Raw genomic sequence first — 14,402 nt, forward strand, 5'->3', positions numbered from 1 at the left:
TCTGACCAACGGGGGGCTAACGGGAGGTAATCAGATTTGTCTAGAACTTGTCTGGAAGCTGTAGCTGCACAGTAAGGAATCATTTTTACTTAAATGATATGTTTATTGGTTACTTAAATTATACATTTATTGATGGCCTGCTTAGAGTCCATGGGGGAAGCAATGCTCCCCACTGCCATCCTCCAGTGGTATATCTTGCCCCAAGACCTACATGTCCAACTGCCCACTAGAACTGCTTTCTCAAATGTCCTGCAGTTGTCTCCAGAGATTAGACTCAGTGTCTCTCCCCTAAAACCTGCTCTTTCCCCTTTACGTTTCAAGTAGAAAGCTAAGCAAACACTCCAACCTCCCTTGCTCTGTTCATTTGGTTGGGCCTCAAAGCCTGTCAACCCAGCTCCCATGACACCTTCCTAATCCAGCTTTTCCCTCCCGCACCGCTCTGGCTCCGACAATTTTTCATCTCGCCCCAGGGACCACACTGACCTCACGCAGTGACCTCCTCACTGGTCCCTTTGCTGCCCAACTTCCCCATCTCCAGTCAATCCTCCATATCACAGTGAGTGATCTTTAAAAAGACAATCTGCTCCTCTCTCTCCCTCACACACACACACACATCCATGGGGCCCCAGGGGCTCCCACTGCCCTCAGAGTAAGGTCCAAATCTCTCTGCTGACACCAATGGCTGGCCCACGACCTGGTCCCCACCCGCCCCTTTTCTGCACGCCCTCCCACCAGCGCGCCACCACACCCACTGCTCCCGGAGCAAACCGTGTTGTGTCACACCTCCACGCCAGGCCCTGCCTGAGTTGCTCCCTGGGCCTTGAATGGCCTGACCCCCTTTGCCACCTGGTGGACGCCTACTCCTTTCTCAGGACTCGGCTCAAACACCAGCTCCTCCAGAAAGCCTCGTCCTCATTAATTCCATAGCCTTCATTGGGTACAGGTATGGGGCAAGGCACTGGGGCCATGCTAGACCTTGCCCAATGGTCCCACTCTCCTCTGCCCTGGATGAAGTGACCCCATCCTGCTTCTGAGCCCTGCAGACCCCTGAACACTTTCACACTGACATCCGTGGCACTAATGGCTCTTAGCTTTTGTGCGTGTGTTTCCCTCAGAGACTGTGAACCCCTTGAAGCGGGAGGCTGACTCTTCTTTATCTTTGCATCCCCAGCACCTTGCATATGGCGTGAGTGAGTGAAAGAATGAAGAATGGGAAGGGGAATCATTCTATAAACCATGACAGGCAGCGTTCCACTGCTACTGGGAATTCACATCCGAAATGCTAGCTGGAAACATCAGCACAGGCTCCTTGGAGGAAATCCTGAGCCTTCCCTCACCTCCAGTGCAAGTGGAAATGGGGATCCAAGAGTGGCTTTGACTCCTAAGTTGTCCCACAGCACATGCTGTTGGGAGGCCACAGAGGAAGCAGACACAGGCTCATGGGATAGATTCCTCGCAGGCCTCTTACAATTGCCAGTAGTAGGGAGGCTGGGGAGGGGAGACAGGGGAAGAAGAGAGAAAGAGAGCAGATGGGGAGGACTATGGCCTTAGATCAAACTGTCTGCCACGCATGGCACTGCCCTCTCCCAGCCCCACAGAAATGACAGGTCACCCAAAGCTTAAGTCCTTCCTCTGCAATCCTGCAGTTTAAAACGCACTCCATGGATCTCTGCATCACACCCTACTCACCTGTTCAAAGAACCTTTCTTGCTTAATCTCCTATGGTTACTTCCTAAATTATAAACCTGCCGTCTATTCAAGGGTGAGCCTGGGCTAAGAGCCCTGAGCCTGCTGTCTGCCGGATGTCACAGTACAAGCATTCAGCATGCTGGGTGAGACTGTACTGTTTGAACACACACATATTTCATACTACAGAGCCCCCGAGTTCAAGCCAACCACTTTATCTGCTGCCTGACCTTAGAAACGACAACTTCTTCCAGAACTAGAGGAACTGGCTAAGATGAAGTATCAAGAGCCTGTGTGTCTGCCAGCTGCCTGCTGCCCTACTAAGGTACTTTCAAGGTTAACCTTGATTGCATTCTTATCTTTCACTTTTCACACTGACTTTATTTTACTGTTATTTATTAGTTGCAGCACAAAGGATCTTGATCTTCATTGAGGCATGTGAACTCTTAGTTGTGGCATGTGGGATCTAGTTCCCTGATCAGGGATCAAATCAAGGCTCCCTGCACTGGGAGCTCCAAGTCTTAGCCACTGGACCACCAGGGAAGTCACGACACACTGTTTAGAATCTGATCCTCAGAAAATGCAACTCCACCAAACTGCATTTTCTTAGCTGACAGGTCCCTCTGGCTATAAACCTATCTCAGAAGCTGACTGCCAGCCTCCTGGAGAGAAGGGGCAGGCGGGATCTCTGATTGGGCCACATGCAGTGTTGACAAAACTGCAGCTATTCTACAAATGCCCAGAGAGAACAGCCAGTCTTGCATTCATTGGCTTTCCCAGAGGGTGCTAGAACTGTGTTCCTGGGCCTTCTAGCACCCCACTATCTTCCTAAAGACCTCGCTTTCACCCTGGCTTTTGGTTTTGTTTTTCTTTCAAGTTTCTCCATTTTAAATCTTTGTGCACTGCCTGAAGGAAACTAAAGAGAGTACTGTAAACAAAATCCTTGGTTTACAAATACTGGAACTGATGATTATGATGACTAAGACGATCGATGCAGGATGGTGAAAGAAAATGGAACGTGGGGGTTGCGCCTGACTGAGTTCCACTGAGCAGCTGTGTAGCCTTAGAGAAGGCACTTATCCTCTCTGAACCTTTTAGCTAAAAATGAGTTACCTCAGGTACCCTTTCCAGCTTTAAATTCTCTGAGATGCTGTTACTATAAAACAGGATGATAACAGTCCCTAAGGTCCTAAAGCTATAAAGGGCTCATCAGTTCTAAAAACTGATTATTTTGTGAAACAGCAGACTCTAGGCAATGCAGGTTTATTAAGTGCAGTTTATGCACAATTTTTCAGAAATAGTTTTCTAGGAAAATCCCAGTTTCACCCTTATAAGTGCATCAAGAAACTTCAGTTAAAAGTTGAATTCAACATACTGACTGCAGCATTGCATGTAACGGCAAAACACTGGAAACAAGCCACGTGCTCTTCAACAACAGACTAGTTAAAGAACTTCCCTGGGGGTCCAGTGGTTAAGAATCTGCCTTGCAATGTAGGGGACCTAAGTTTGATCCTTAGTCGGAGAACTAGGATCCCACATGCCACGGGGCTACCAGAGTGCCACAACTAAAGAGCCTGTGGGCCATATGATGCTGTGAAGGTCCTGCATGCTACAACTAAGACCTGACGCAATCAAATAAATAAATATATATATATATATTTTAAAAAACAACAGTTAAATAAATGATGGCATTTTCATACAGTGGAATACAATTTAGCTAACGGAAAATATGAAGCGGCTCTATGGGCACTGATATAGAACAATCTCCAAGACACACTAAAAGGGAAAACCGCAGAATGCAGAACACTCTGTAGAGTACACCAGCATTTGTTTATATATTCATATTTTCTTCTATGTGCAGAAGCCACATCTGGAAGCATGGCTGAAAAATGACAAATTGTAGTTGCCTAAGACAGAGACACTTAAGGACTGAAGAAATGAGCAACATTAGAGGATGGGAAATTTACTTTTTCAAAATATTATGTTATCAAATTTATCAATATTTTCTTATGGGTTCTGTTTCGTCCTTTTCTTAAGAAGGTCTTCCTAAAAAAAAAAAATTAAAAAAAGGTCTTCCTTCTCTCAAGGTTAAAATACATAATCATTTTTCTAATTCTATTGCCCATTTATATATGTTTATATCCATATCAGCTTCCCTGGTGGCTCAGCAGCAAAGAATCCGCCCACCAAGCAGATTTGAGTTTGACCCCTCGGTCAGGAAGATCCCTTGGAGAAGGAAATGGCAACCCACTCCAATAAAATCCCATGGACAGAGGAGCCTGGTGGGCTACCATCCATGGGGTAGCAAGGAGTCAGACATGACTTAGCAACTAAACAGCACCAGCTGTTTAGTACATATATAAGTCTGTACAGTAATCTATTGTCTATATTGAAACTATTTTTGAAATTTACTTTACACTGTATGGACTTTTCTGGTGGCTAAAATGGTAAACAATCTGCCTGCAACGCAGGAAACCAGAGTTTGATCCCTGAGTCGGGAAGATTCCCTGGAGAAGGAAATGGCAACCCACTTCAGTATTCCTGTCTGGAGAATTCCATGGACAGAGAAGCCTGGCAGGCTATAGTCCACAGGGTTGCAAGGAGTTGGACATGACTGAGAAACTAATACTTATACTGTATAACTTACTCCTATTGAATTTTGAACTATATGTATGTATTACCTGTTTTTTAAAAATCCAAGTATAGTTGATATACAATATTATTTCAGGTGTATAACATAGTGATTCAGTATTTTTATAGATTATATTCCATTAAAAATTATTACAAGATCACAGCTATAATTTCCTGTGCTATATAATATATCCCTGCTGCTTATCTATTTTATACATAGAGGTTTGTATGTCTTAATCCTATACCCCAAATTTGTCTCTTTCACTTTCCTTTCCCCTTTGGTAAGCACCGGTTTGTTTTCTATGAGTCTGTTTCTATTTTGCATATACATTCATCTGTATTATTTTTCAGATTACACATATAAGTGGTATCATACAGTTTTATCTTTCTCTGAGTTAGTTCACAAAGCAGAATATTCTCTAGGTCCATCCATGATGCTGCAAATGGCAGAATTTCAGTCTTTTAATGTCTGAATAATATTCCATTCTGTATATATCTTCCCTATATATATATATATGGGCTTCCCTGGTGGCTCAGATGGTAAAGTGTCTGCCTGCAAAGCAGGAGACCTGGGTTCGATCCCTGGATCAGGAAGATCCCCTGGAGAAGGAAATGGCAACCCACTCCAGTATTCTTGCCTGGAAAATTTCATGGACAGAGGAGCCTGGTAGGCTACAGTCCATGGGGTGGCAAAGAGTCAGACATAACTGAGCAACTTCACATTATATATCTTAATCCATTCATTTGTTGATGGGCAACTTGGGTTGTATATTATCTTTTTGAGACTAAAACTGAGGGGGAAAAAAAAGAACCTATCAGATTTTTAAAATTTATTCATTTTCTTTTTGGTCTCACCACTTGGCATGTGGGATGTTAGTTATTCAACCAGGAATCAAAACCACAGCCCTGCACTGGAAGCACAGAGTCTTAACCACTAGACTTCCAGAGAAGTCCCAACCAGATTTTATTTTTAAATAAAAATTTTAAAGAATCTAGCATATGGGGTGCATTTTATGGTATGTGAATTATATCTCAATTAAAAAAGAAAGATTCTAGCTTATATGGCAAGGTTGAGATTAATAGCACGAGAACTGAGTGGAGTCAACAGAATCCTCCCAGTTAAGCCTGAAGTTAAGGTTCGGCCAGGATCTCCCCAAGACTCAGCTTTATAGAATAGTCTAGTTTTATAGGTCAATACCTGTTTGGGCAAATCAAAGCTGCAGTCAACCAGGAAGCATCTCTTTGCCTTCCTCATAATTCTTGTCTGAGAGTTCCCCAGTTCTTTGTATCAGCTGGTTCCCTTGGAGGACCAGGCCAACCCAGGAAATGGATGGTCTCCCCTGCCTTAGCCAGTGCTCAGGCTTAGGACATCCTGGGGCAGGTCAGCTAGGTTCAAATCAAGACAAGGAGGAGCCAGAGCTGAAGCTGGACAGACTCTGTCTAGCACCCAGGGGGAAGAGGCACTGGAAAACAAGCCGGACAATGAGCTGCAAAGCCAGGAGATACCAGAGAGGCTAACAGGCAGAAGGAGGAGGATGGCTAGATGTTCAGAATAGACTGGGAACCATGGATCCTGGTGCTTGGCTCGGGTGTGTGTGCCTATGCACAGCCAACAATATCTGAAGACCACTGCACTGCTGCAACCTCACCATCACTACCATCATCCTCCTCATCAGACATCCCCTGGGAACACCAGGGAGGACAAAGATAAATAAAACAGGGACTTCCAGTATAGTTAAAAGTGATAATACTGATCCACCCAAAAGCACATTTATGAAGCCAGATGAAAGATGTTATTGGAGCTATGATCCAAAGCTGAAAGTCCTTTAGACCAAGTTTCAAGGTTCCTCCATCAGGGGGCCCCAGTGGATGTTACTGGAATCTCAGGGAGAGGCCCACAGGGTGGAACAGAGGAAATCCTTAAAGAGAGAAACAAGAACAAGGCTAAAAAGGACAGCAAGACTAAGCCAAGTGGGAAAGAGGAAAGAGAAGGCATTCCAGACTTCTGGGAAAGCATGAAAGGTAGGAACGCTTGCCACCAGCAGTTTGGACAGACACACAGAGCGGGTCACAGGGTCAGAACAGAGGGTTAGGGCAGGAGAGTGGTGGAGGCCAGACCCCTGTGTGGGAGGCCCCGACTGCCAGCTTAGAAGTTTGATCCTTACCGTGCAGACAGTGGGGAGCCATTGAAGGTTGCTGAGCAGGAGGGTGACCCTTGCAAACAGGCGTTTTTAAGTGAGATTACACAGGAGCCCTTTATCCCAGGCTCATTCAAAGACCTGTGTGTATTTCAAGTGGCACTTGAGACAGAAAGTCGTAAAGCAGTGCCCTGTGTCATGTAGAAGAAGAAGAAAAGGAAAAGGTTTAAGGGTCTCACAAAGAGATGCTTCAGTGAGAATGAGAAAAGAAGGGGGGCACATTTTAAAGAAGGAAACAAATTTGCAGGACAGAACTACCAGTCATCTGGAAAACTGCAGCACTTTCTTCAGAGTCTGGAATGCCCTCTTTTGGCTAGAGTGGTTCTGCCTCCTTTTTTGGAGGTTAGTTGTGATGTCAAAACACAGGCTTGTGGTGCAGGGAGGCGGCTGGGAGGAGGCAGATGAACAGAAATATAAATACTGGGCCCAAGAGCATAAAAGGCCTCCACACTAAGACCACCGTCTTGCCAGGGTGACTTCTCCATCTGCCTCTCTCGAGTGGAGCCTCAGAGTTTTTGTCAAAGCTACTGGGAGCTTCCTAATTACCCAAACAGCTTCTCCGCTTAAAACAATAAAGTGATTTTTTAAAAATCTGTCAAGTGTCGGTATTATTCCTACACGTGCATAGTGAGGCAGGAGGCAGGGCTGTTCTGGGGCCACGAACTGGGGAGTCACTTTAGGCCATAAATCAGCATTTATATAAAGTGGGAGAGGAAGTCAGGATTAAGTTTCCAGTCTTAACCTGGGCTGTGTACAACTGCAAATTCTGTGAATACAGAGGCAAAGCTGAGTGAGCCACGGAAGGGCCTGAGTTAGACACAAAAATCAGCCAGGCTGAACTGATGACAAGGGCGGGTGACTGCTCCAGGCGGCTCTGCAGTTCCAGGGGTGGGGAGTGTCTGATTCCTTTTTTAAAAAATAATTTTATTTATTTATAATTTTTGGCTGCGTTGGGTCTCCGCTGCTGCACAGGTTTTCATCTAGTTGTGGAGAGCAGGGCTGCTCTCTAGCTGCGGTGCTCAGGCCTCCAGATGTGGAGGTTTCCCGTGTTGCGGAGCATGGGCTCTAGAGCACTGGCTCAGCAGTTGTGGCACTCGGGCTCGGTTGCTCCTTGGCATGTGGGATCCTCCTGGACCAGGGATCAAACCCAAGTCCCCCGCCTTGGCAGGCAGATTCTCATCCACTGAGCCACCAGGGAAGCCCTGAGTCCTTCTTTCTTTGGCCTCTGCTAGAGGTTCATCTCCTCCGCTCTCCTCCCACAATCCCAGGGGGCCTTTGGGCACTTTTAGTCTCTGCACAGTCTATATGAAGACAAAAAATTGCAAACTCAAAGCTGTCTTTCCTCCGGAGTCAGAAGGGAATGCTCCCCTCCTCTTCCCCTCTAGACTAGTGCTGTGTACCAGTGGGCTCTTACTAAAGTAGCCCTGATCAGGTGATGCAGCTAACCAGGACCTTGACAGTCAAGTTCAGTAAAAACCCAAACGTACACAACACAAGGAGTTGTGCAACTCATGGGAACTCCCACCTTTACAGTGATTTTGCCCTACCCTTCCTTCCCCTGTGGCAACTGTGTCTGGATGTCCCAGACTTTCCAGAAATGTCCCGATTTCACGTGCTCTTCCTTGAGTCTCTGGAAGCACGTAGGTGTCTGCCAGGGATTATGCCCTAATGTTTTAGTTGGACAAATGGTCACTGTGCCCGTGACATGCAGCTGGCATGAGGTTGCAAAACAGCGTTTTCCCTCCGGGTGAAACTCCGTTCCTTGGTTGGGGAGAAGGCCAGGCATGGGGAAGCTCCAGGGTGCTGGGCCATGGGTACCCGTCACCGAGTCACACAGTTCCTTCAGCAGGGCCGAGTGCTGCCCTGGCAGAACCTTCTGCCTAGGGCACAGAAAGAGTGAGCTGAGATTTGGCATGTTGGAAGAAAGGCCCAGCATGCAGCCTGTCCATGTTTGCGACTGTGTTTTAAATCCCTCTGCTACAGTTAGCCACCTCTGAAGGCCCTCAAGGAAAATCTGTTTGCCTTCTTTCCACACTTGAAGGCTTAGCTCCCTTCCTGCCACATGGCAGCTCAGAACATGTGAGGACCCCCTCAACCCTGGTCTGTGTAGCCCAGCTTGCTCAGGAAGGAGGGAGGGGTTCCTCTGGAGAAAAAGAATATGAGTCACTCCTCCACCCCCACCCCAGACACTGGCCACAAACAACAGTCTCAAAGACCCAGCACTTTTCCCTTTGCCCAGAACACAATAAAGGAATTAGCGACCCACCTACTAAGTTTCTACATCTGACACTTGACGGCTCAAAGTCTAGCTCACCAGCACAGTCACACATGTCTGACGTGTCCTCTTTGCAGCCAGGCCCCAAGCCAGTCACCATGCAATTTTGCTAATTCAAACTGCTTTCCCGTTTAGAGAGGTCGATAGCCATCTCCCATCTCCTTTTCCTGCTGACGTCATCCCACATTTTCTACAGGCACAAATAAGGGTACAATTCCTGGGACAGTTTTCAGGAGGTTGGGAGTGGAAGGATCCTGCCCTCCAGGGTCCACTCTACTTCTCTGGCCATTTGGCAAATTATCCGAGGTGAAGGGAGAGGCGAGGAAATAAATCACCTCGCTAAGGTGAAAGGCCGAAAAGAACTATGCGACTGCAGCTCAGACCCAGATCAGTCCTGGGTATTTGCAATGCAAATACGCGTTTTGTCCGCTGCCACCGAGGTCTTGCACAATAGCCTGTGTATAAACATCCAGGCCAACAATGCCTGACTGTGCAATCACGCTGTAATTACAGGCCGGCAGGAAGCTGCTGCTAGGAACTGATCCATTCAACTTCTAGACATCCCATGTCGGAGTCTCCACCGCACCGACGAACATTCCTGCACACACCAACGCGTCCCCGACGCGGCCGCTGCCGCTCCAGTTGCAGACTCCAAGCCCCGGAGCCCGGGCGCCACCCGCCCGGCCCGCCAGTCCCAAGTTACTTTGCAGAGATGTCATAAATTTCTCAGCTGTTCTTAAAAAAAAAAAAAAAAAAAAACCTACGCCACGAGGCTACCGAAGGCGGCGCGAACCACCATCGAAGTTCCCAAGCACATTCCTGCAAACCCTAGCAGTTTGGGAAGAACAGAAAAAGAGCGAGATGCCTCAGAGCCCACTGGAAGCGGGGTGGGAGTTTTATATAGAAAACACTCACATATGTATGTGGGTGTGCTGACAGTTTTTATGGCTAAATTGCAAAGTGTTAGGCCTTAGTGATTACTGTCGGGCTCGGGACGTGGATTAGGAGAAGGGGGTGGGGGAGTCAGAGGAATTCGTTCAAAGGGGACTTTGGGGCCGTTCTGGGTTTTGCCTTTTGGAAATGCGTAGGGGTGTTTCCCAAACTTCCAAGTGGCTGTGCTCTTCCTCACTGTCGGGCCAAGCAAAGAAAAGGGGGGGAAAGTTCCTTTAACTTCCTTCCTGCAACCTCAGCGAGCGCGCATCCCTGGGAAGCCGGGCGGGGGCTGGGGGACGGCTGCGCCCAGCCTGTCGGGATGGCCGCCCCCACCCCCACCCGGGGCAGAGTACTAGCCCGGGACGCCGGCCACGGGAAGCCCCTTCCCTGCACCCCTGCGCCCGCCAATGGTGCCTGGAAAGGCCCGACTGCAGCCCCGGGCTGCTCTGAAATCCCGCGGCCAAACAGGGTCGCAGCCAGGGCCCGGATCCCGGTCGCAGAGCTCGCTCCCTGCAGCGGCCCCCGCACGCCACCCCAGCGCCGCCGGCCCTCCCCGCCCGCGCCGCAGAGCCCGAACCCCGAGCGTTTCGGGGGCCCCCGCGGCGGCGCCGCGGCTGCGAAGCGGGGGCGCCGAGCCCCGCGACTCACCTGCGCGCTGGATCCCGGGGCGGCTAGGAGGGGCGCGGGGCGCAGGCGAGCAGGGCCCGCAGACTCAAACTTTGTTGCTCTCGGGACGGCGCAGTCGTCACTTCCTCGCGGAGCGGGTGGCGCGGCCCGGGCGGTGACCCAGCAGCTCGCGCGGTGGCGCGCCGGGCCCTGCAGCCGCCCGCGCCCCCGGCTCTGCGCGCCCTCGGCCGCGGAGGAAAGAGGGCTGCGGTCCGCCTTCGTCCCTCCGGGGGAGGCTCGCTCCAGCCTGGTCGTTTCCGCGCTGAAGATGTGCTGGATGCGGGAAGATGGTGTTGGGGTTCAAGGGCCCAGAACTGGAGTTCCAAGGAATACAAAGGATGGGAAAGGAGGAAGAGAAAGTTTTTCTGTTTGGTGTTGAGGCTAGAAAATCATGTTAGAAAACACGGAGCTCTGTGTTCGTTTTTGCTTTGCTTTTGTTTTGTTTGCACCAAATAATACCTAAGCTGGGCCTTAAAACTCGGGTCTCCTCTCCCCACATCCCCTTAAAAGATCGGCACCCTTGCCCTTCGTCATTTCCAGAGATAATAAGGGCGCAGGACGTAGAGCGTTTATGACTTCAGGGGGCAATCTCAGCGCCCAAATTGGGGCTGCAAAATAGTTTCTGTTCTAATCCGCCCTCGCGATTTCCACCTCCTCCTTTACACTCAACTCACAGACCTCTTCGGGGCCTGTCGCAGTCTGTGTTTCGTCATGGACCAAAAGTGACTTGGAGAGTAGGGTGGCGTCCTGACAAAAGGAGCTTCAGGCAGTAGTAACTCTGAAATCTATCATCGCCCAAAGTACATTAGCTCACATTATTAAAAACTACAACAACAAAAAAGCCATCTTTTTAGTTTCCGATAAGTAGCAGCAAAGTAGTTTAAACGGCAGTCTTTAAGGAAGAATTCCTGATCCAGTAAAGCTGGAGAGAAAACCGGTTAGCCTTTGCTGTGGTTAAAAAAAAAAGCAAAAAAAAAAGCAGACATTTGAAACAGCAGTGGAGGGCTTTCATAACAGAAACATTAGCTTCATTGTAACTTGTGAAAACAGGGACCTTTTCAAAGGTGGTTCAAAAGCATCAGTTAGGACTCAACAATTTCCCCTTTTTTCCCCAAATACTGCTGCTACTAGCACATTGGCCAGATCACAGAACTGCCTGTTCCAAGGCTTCATCTTTTTACTAAGGCACAGGAAACCGCAGAGTTGAGAGAAGGTTTTGTCCAGAAAGGTGGATGTAAAACTGATAGAAACTGACACCTGAGAAATGATCCTCAGGTCTGCATTAACATCCAGCGGGAAACCACGAAGCAGGCTCACCGGAAGGTTAGGAGTATGAAGACAAGGTCTCCTAGCAACATGTAAGCCCCTACATGGTAGCCCTGTATGCACTGCTCTCATTTCTGCTGAGACATTATTAATGGCATATTTTAAATAGCCACATGTATCAGGTGAGAAAACCAATCTTGCTTTGAGAAATAAGTTCATTATTAGACTCTCAATCATTATAAATTCTCTGAAACTTTCATGACACGCAATTTGGGGGTGGTGGTGGTGGAGGGATTGTCTATTTCAATTGTGAAATAGAAGTTAATTTCTCAATATGCTCTGCTTAAGGCAGGCAATGATAATCTAGGCATAGAGAGAATATGCTTTTGAAAATCTTGTGGTACTCCATCTTCTATAGAACAAGAGCAGAATATTTCTTTGTTCAGTATTGTGATTCTGAATTCTCAGTCACAGTTTCATGAATATTCAGTATTACTGCATGCCCAGGAATAATTAGCAGACAGTGTAAATGTCTGAAGGATACTTATGCATGCACGGACATGCATCGCTTTTTCTCTGTATAGGGTGACATATTTGCTGGAGTATCACCAAGTGCAGAAGCTGTTGCAGGCACCTTCGAAAACAGCCCCCTGCTAACAGGGGTCCCCTCCCTCTGGGTATTCATGCCCTATACAATCTCTTCTTCTTGAATGTGGGCTAGACTAATTGACTCAGTTCTAACAAATCACGTGTGGCAGAAGTCATGTGATGTCACCACTGAGACTAGGTTATAAAAAAAACCTAATGTGGCTTCCATCTTGGGTGCTCTGTTTCTTTTCTTGCTCTTTCTTGGATCACTCACTGTAAGGGAAGCTAGTTGCCATGTCATAAGGCAACCCTGTAGATGAGGCTCAAGGCCGCCCAACAACCACAGGAGTTAGCTTGACAAGAGATACCTCCCTTTGGCCCCCTCCCAATCAAGCCTTCAGGTAAGGCCTTCAACCCCAGCCAGCAGCTGCCTCATGAAAGCCCTTGTGGCAGAGACATCCAGCTAAGCTGCCTGGATTCCTGACCCACAGAAATTGTAAGATAGTAAATATTTGTTGTCTTCAAGCTGCTGTATTTTGGAGTAATTTGTTACACAGGCACAGATGACTAACGTGCAGGGAAAAGAGAAGTAAATCATTAGGGGTCCAATTAGAAGCTCACGCAAATTTCCTGGTCCCTCACCTGGAAAGCAGGGCATAGAGAAAGAGGCAGGGTCCTAGACCAGTCCTAAGTATAACAAGCAAATCCTAAGAACAGAAGACCCAGTCGTGACCCTTTTTTACAGAACAGGGGTCATCCTTAACTTTAAAACAGGTCAGAGAGCATGTGTCGCTGCTCAGTCCCTGGCAGCCCGGGTATTGTCATCAACCTGCTATTGAATGCAGATGTCTTTGTGTCACAAGAATTGACGTCTGTCCAGGTGTCCTCTTCCTCCTCCTCAGGACATCTGCTCTGATCCCCAAGACCTTGGCACACCCAGTGGCTCTGGAGTCAGACCCTGGTCCTGGAAGGGAGCTCAAAAGACAGGCCTTCAACCCTGGCATCCAGAAGAGACAGGTCCAAATGTGGGAACACAGAAAGGATAGGGGATTTCAGCGGTGGGTCCAAAAGAAAGACATGGGGTCCTGCTGTCGAAGAGCAAGCTGCGAACTATCTCTGATAAGAATCGTCTCCACACTGCTTCCAGGACTACAAAGAACTTTCTGTCCATGTGATGGTTATCTTTCTCTCAGCATCACTTCCTCTCTGACTGGAGCTAATTATTTGAAAACACCAAACAAAATTTTAGGAAGCAGGAAAAATGTTCTACTCCTTTGCCCCTTTCCGTGGCATCTACTTAGGGCTGCTCCCCGCCCACCATGTTCCCCTCCCCTCAGCCAGTCCCACAAAAGCTGGCAATTGTAGAAGCTGTTTCTGTTTCCCCTCCAGAGACACTAAGCTCTGATTCTTCTCATGTGCAGTGGCCACAGCTGCTGTGTTGCCATGCCGTCATCCGGTTGCTATGACTTACGAGGTTGTGGATGTGCCAGAACGTGAATCTATTAATTTAACAGGAACTAGGCTCAGCACATACATTCCTTGTTAGGTCATTTGCTTTGCCACCTAAACCACATCCAATGTGTTCAGCAATGGAAACATTTCTTAGAGTCTGGCTTTGCAAAAATGCTAAATGCCCTGAATTTTGCATCTGCACAGTCAGTTTTATATTATTAAATTATTGTGGAGGACATAAAGACATTCTAGCAGGGGTATGCAAAGAGATTAGCTCAGGGGAAAAAATTAAAGGGAGGGAAATAGTCTCTAGTCTTCATCCTCTACATTCTGAGGTCCTTTCTGCAAGAGGCATCTGTCCTCACTTCAGTAGAAATCCTGTCCTGAGCCCTGGCTGGTCAGTGACAAGGTCTAAGCCCTGGGACACTGGTGATGGGTGCCTCGCTGAGAGGAACCGCTGTCCTCTTCTGGGGCACCCGCAAGCAGGAAATGTTCATTCACCCCTTCAATTAACATTTACTGAATGTCTACCGGTGGGTGTGCAAGAGAAACAAAGATGAAAAGGACAAAGTCTCTGCCTAGCAGAGAAACTTGCAAAAAGTAGAACCTTGCATAAACTAGAATGCGAAGAGAGTGGTAGAATAATCGAGTTCTACCTCCGGTACCATGAACTTCCAGAGAAGGAAGCAAGTCTGTCTGGAGAAGTG

General features: G+C 47.9%; 1 protein-coding gene across 3 annotated transcripts in view; it reads right to left on the reverse strand.

Moving 5' to 3' along the window:
- Positions 1-10,478, reverse strand: part of MIDEAS (mitotic deacetylase associated SANT domain protein) — a 68,452-nt gene extending 57,974 nt beyond the window's left edge. For all 3 annotated transcript variants that reach the window (XM_027972005.2, XM_027972001.2, XM_027972003.2), the window contains exon 1: positions 10,372-10,478. The gene's annotated coding sequence lies outside the window, so the exon portion shown is untranslated. The remainder of the gene's footprint in view (positions 1-10,371) is intronic.
- Positions 10,479-14,402: the final 3,924 nt, after the last annotated feature.

Source organism: Ovis aries, chromosome 7 (genome assembly GCF_016772045.2).
Source record: "Ovis aries strain OAR_USU_Benz2616 breed Rambouillet chromosome 7, ARS-UI_Ramb_v3.0, whole genome shotgun sequence".
Lineage (NCBI taxonomy): Eukaryota > Metazoa > Chordata > Mammalia > Artiodactyla > Bovidae > Ovis > Ovis aries.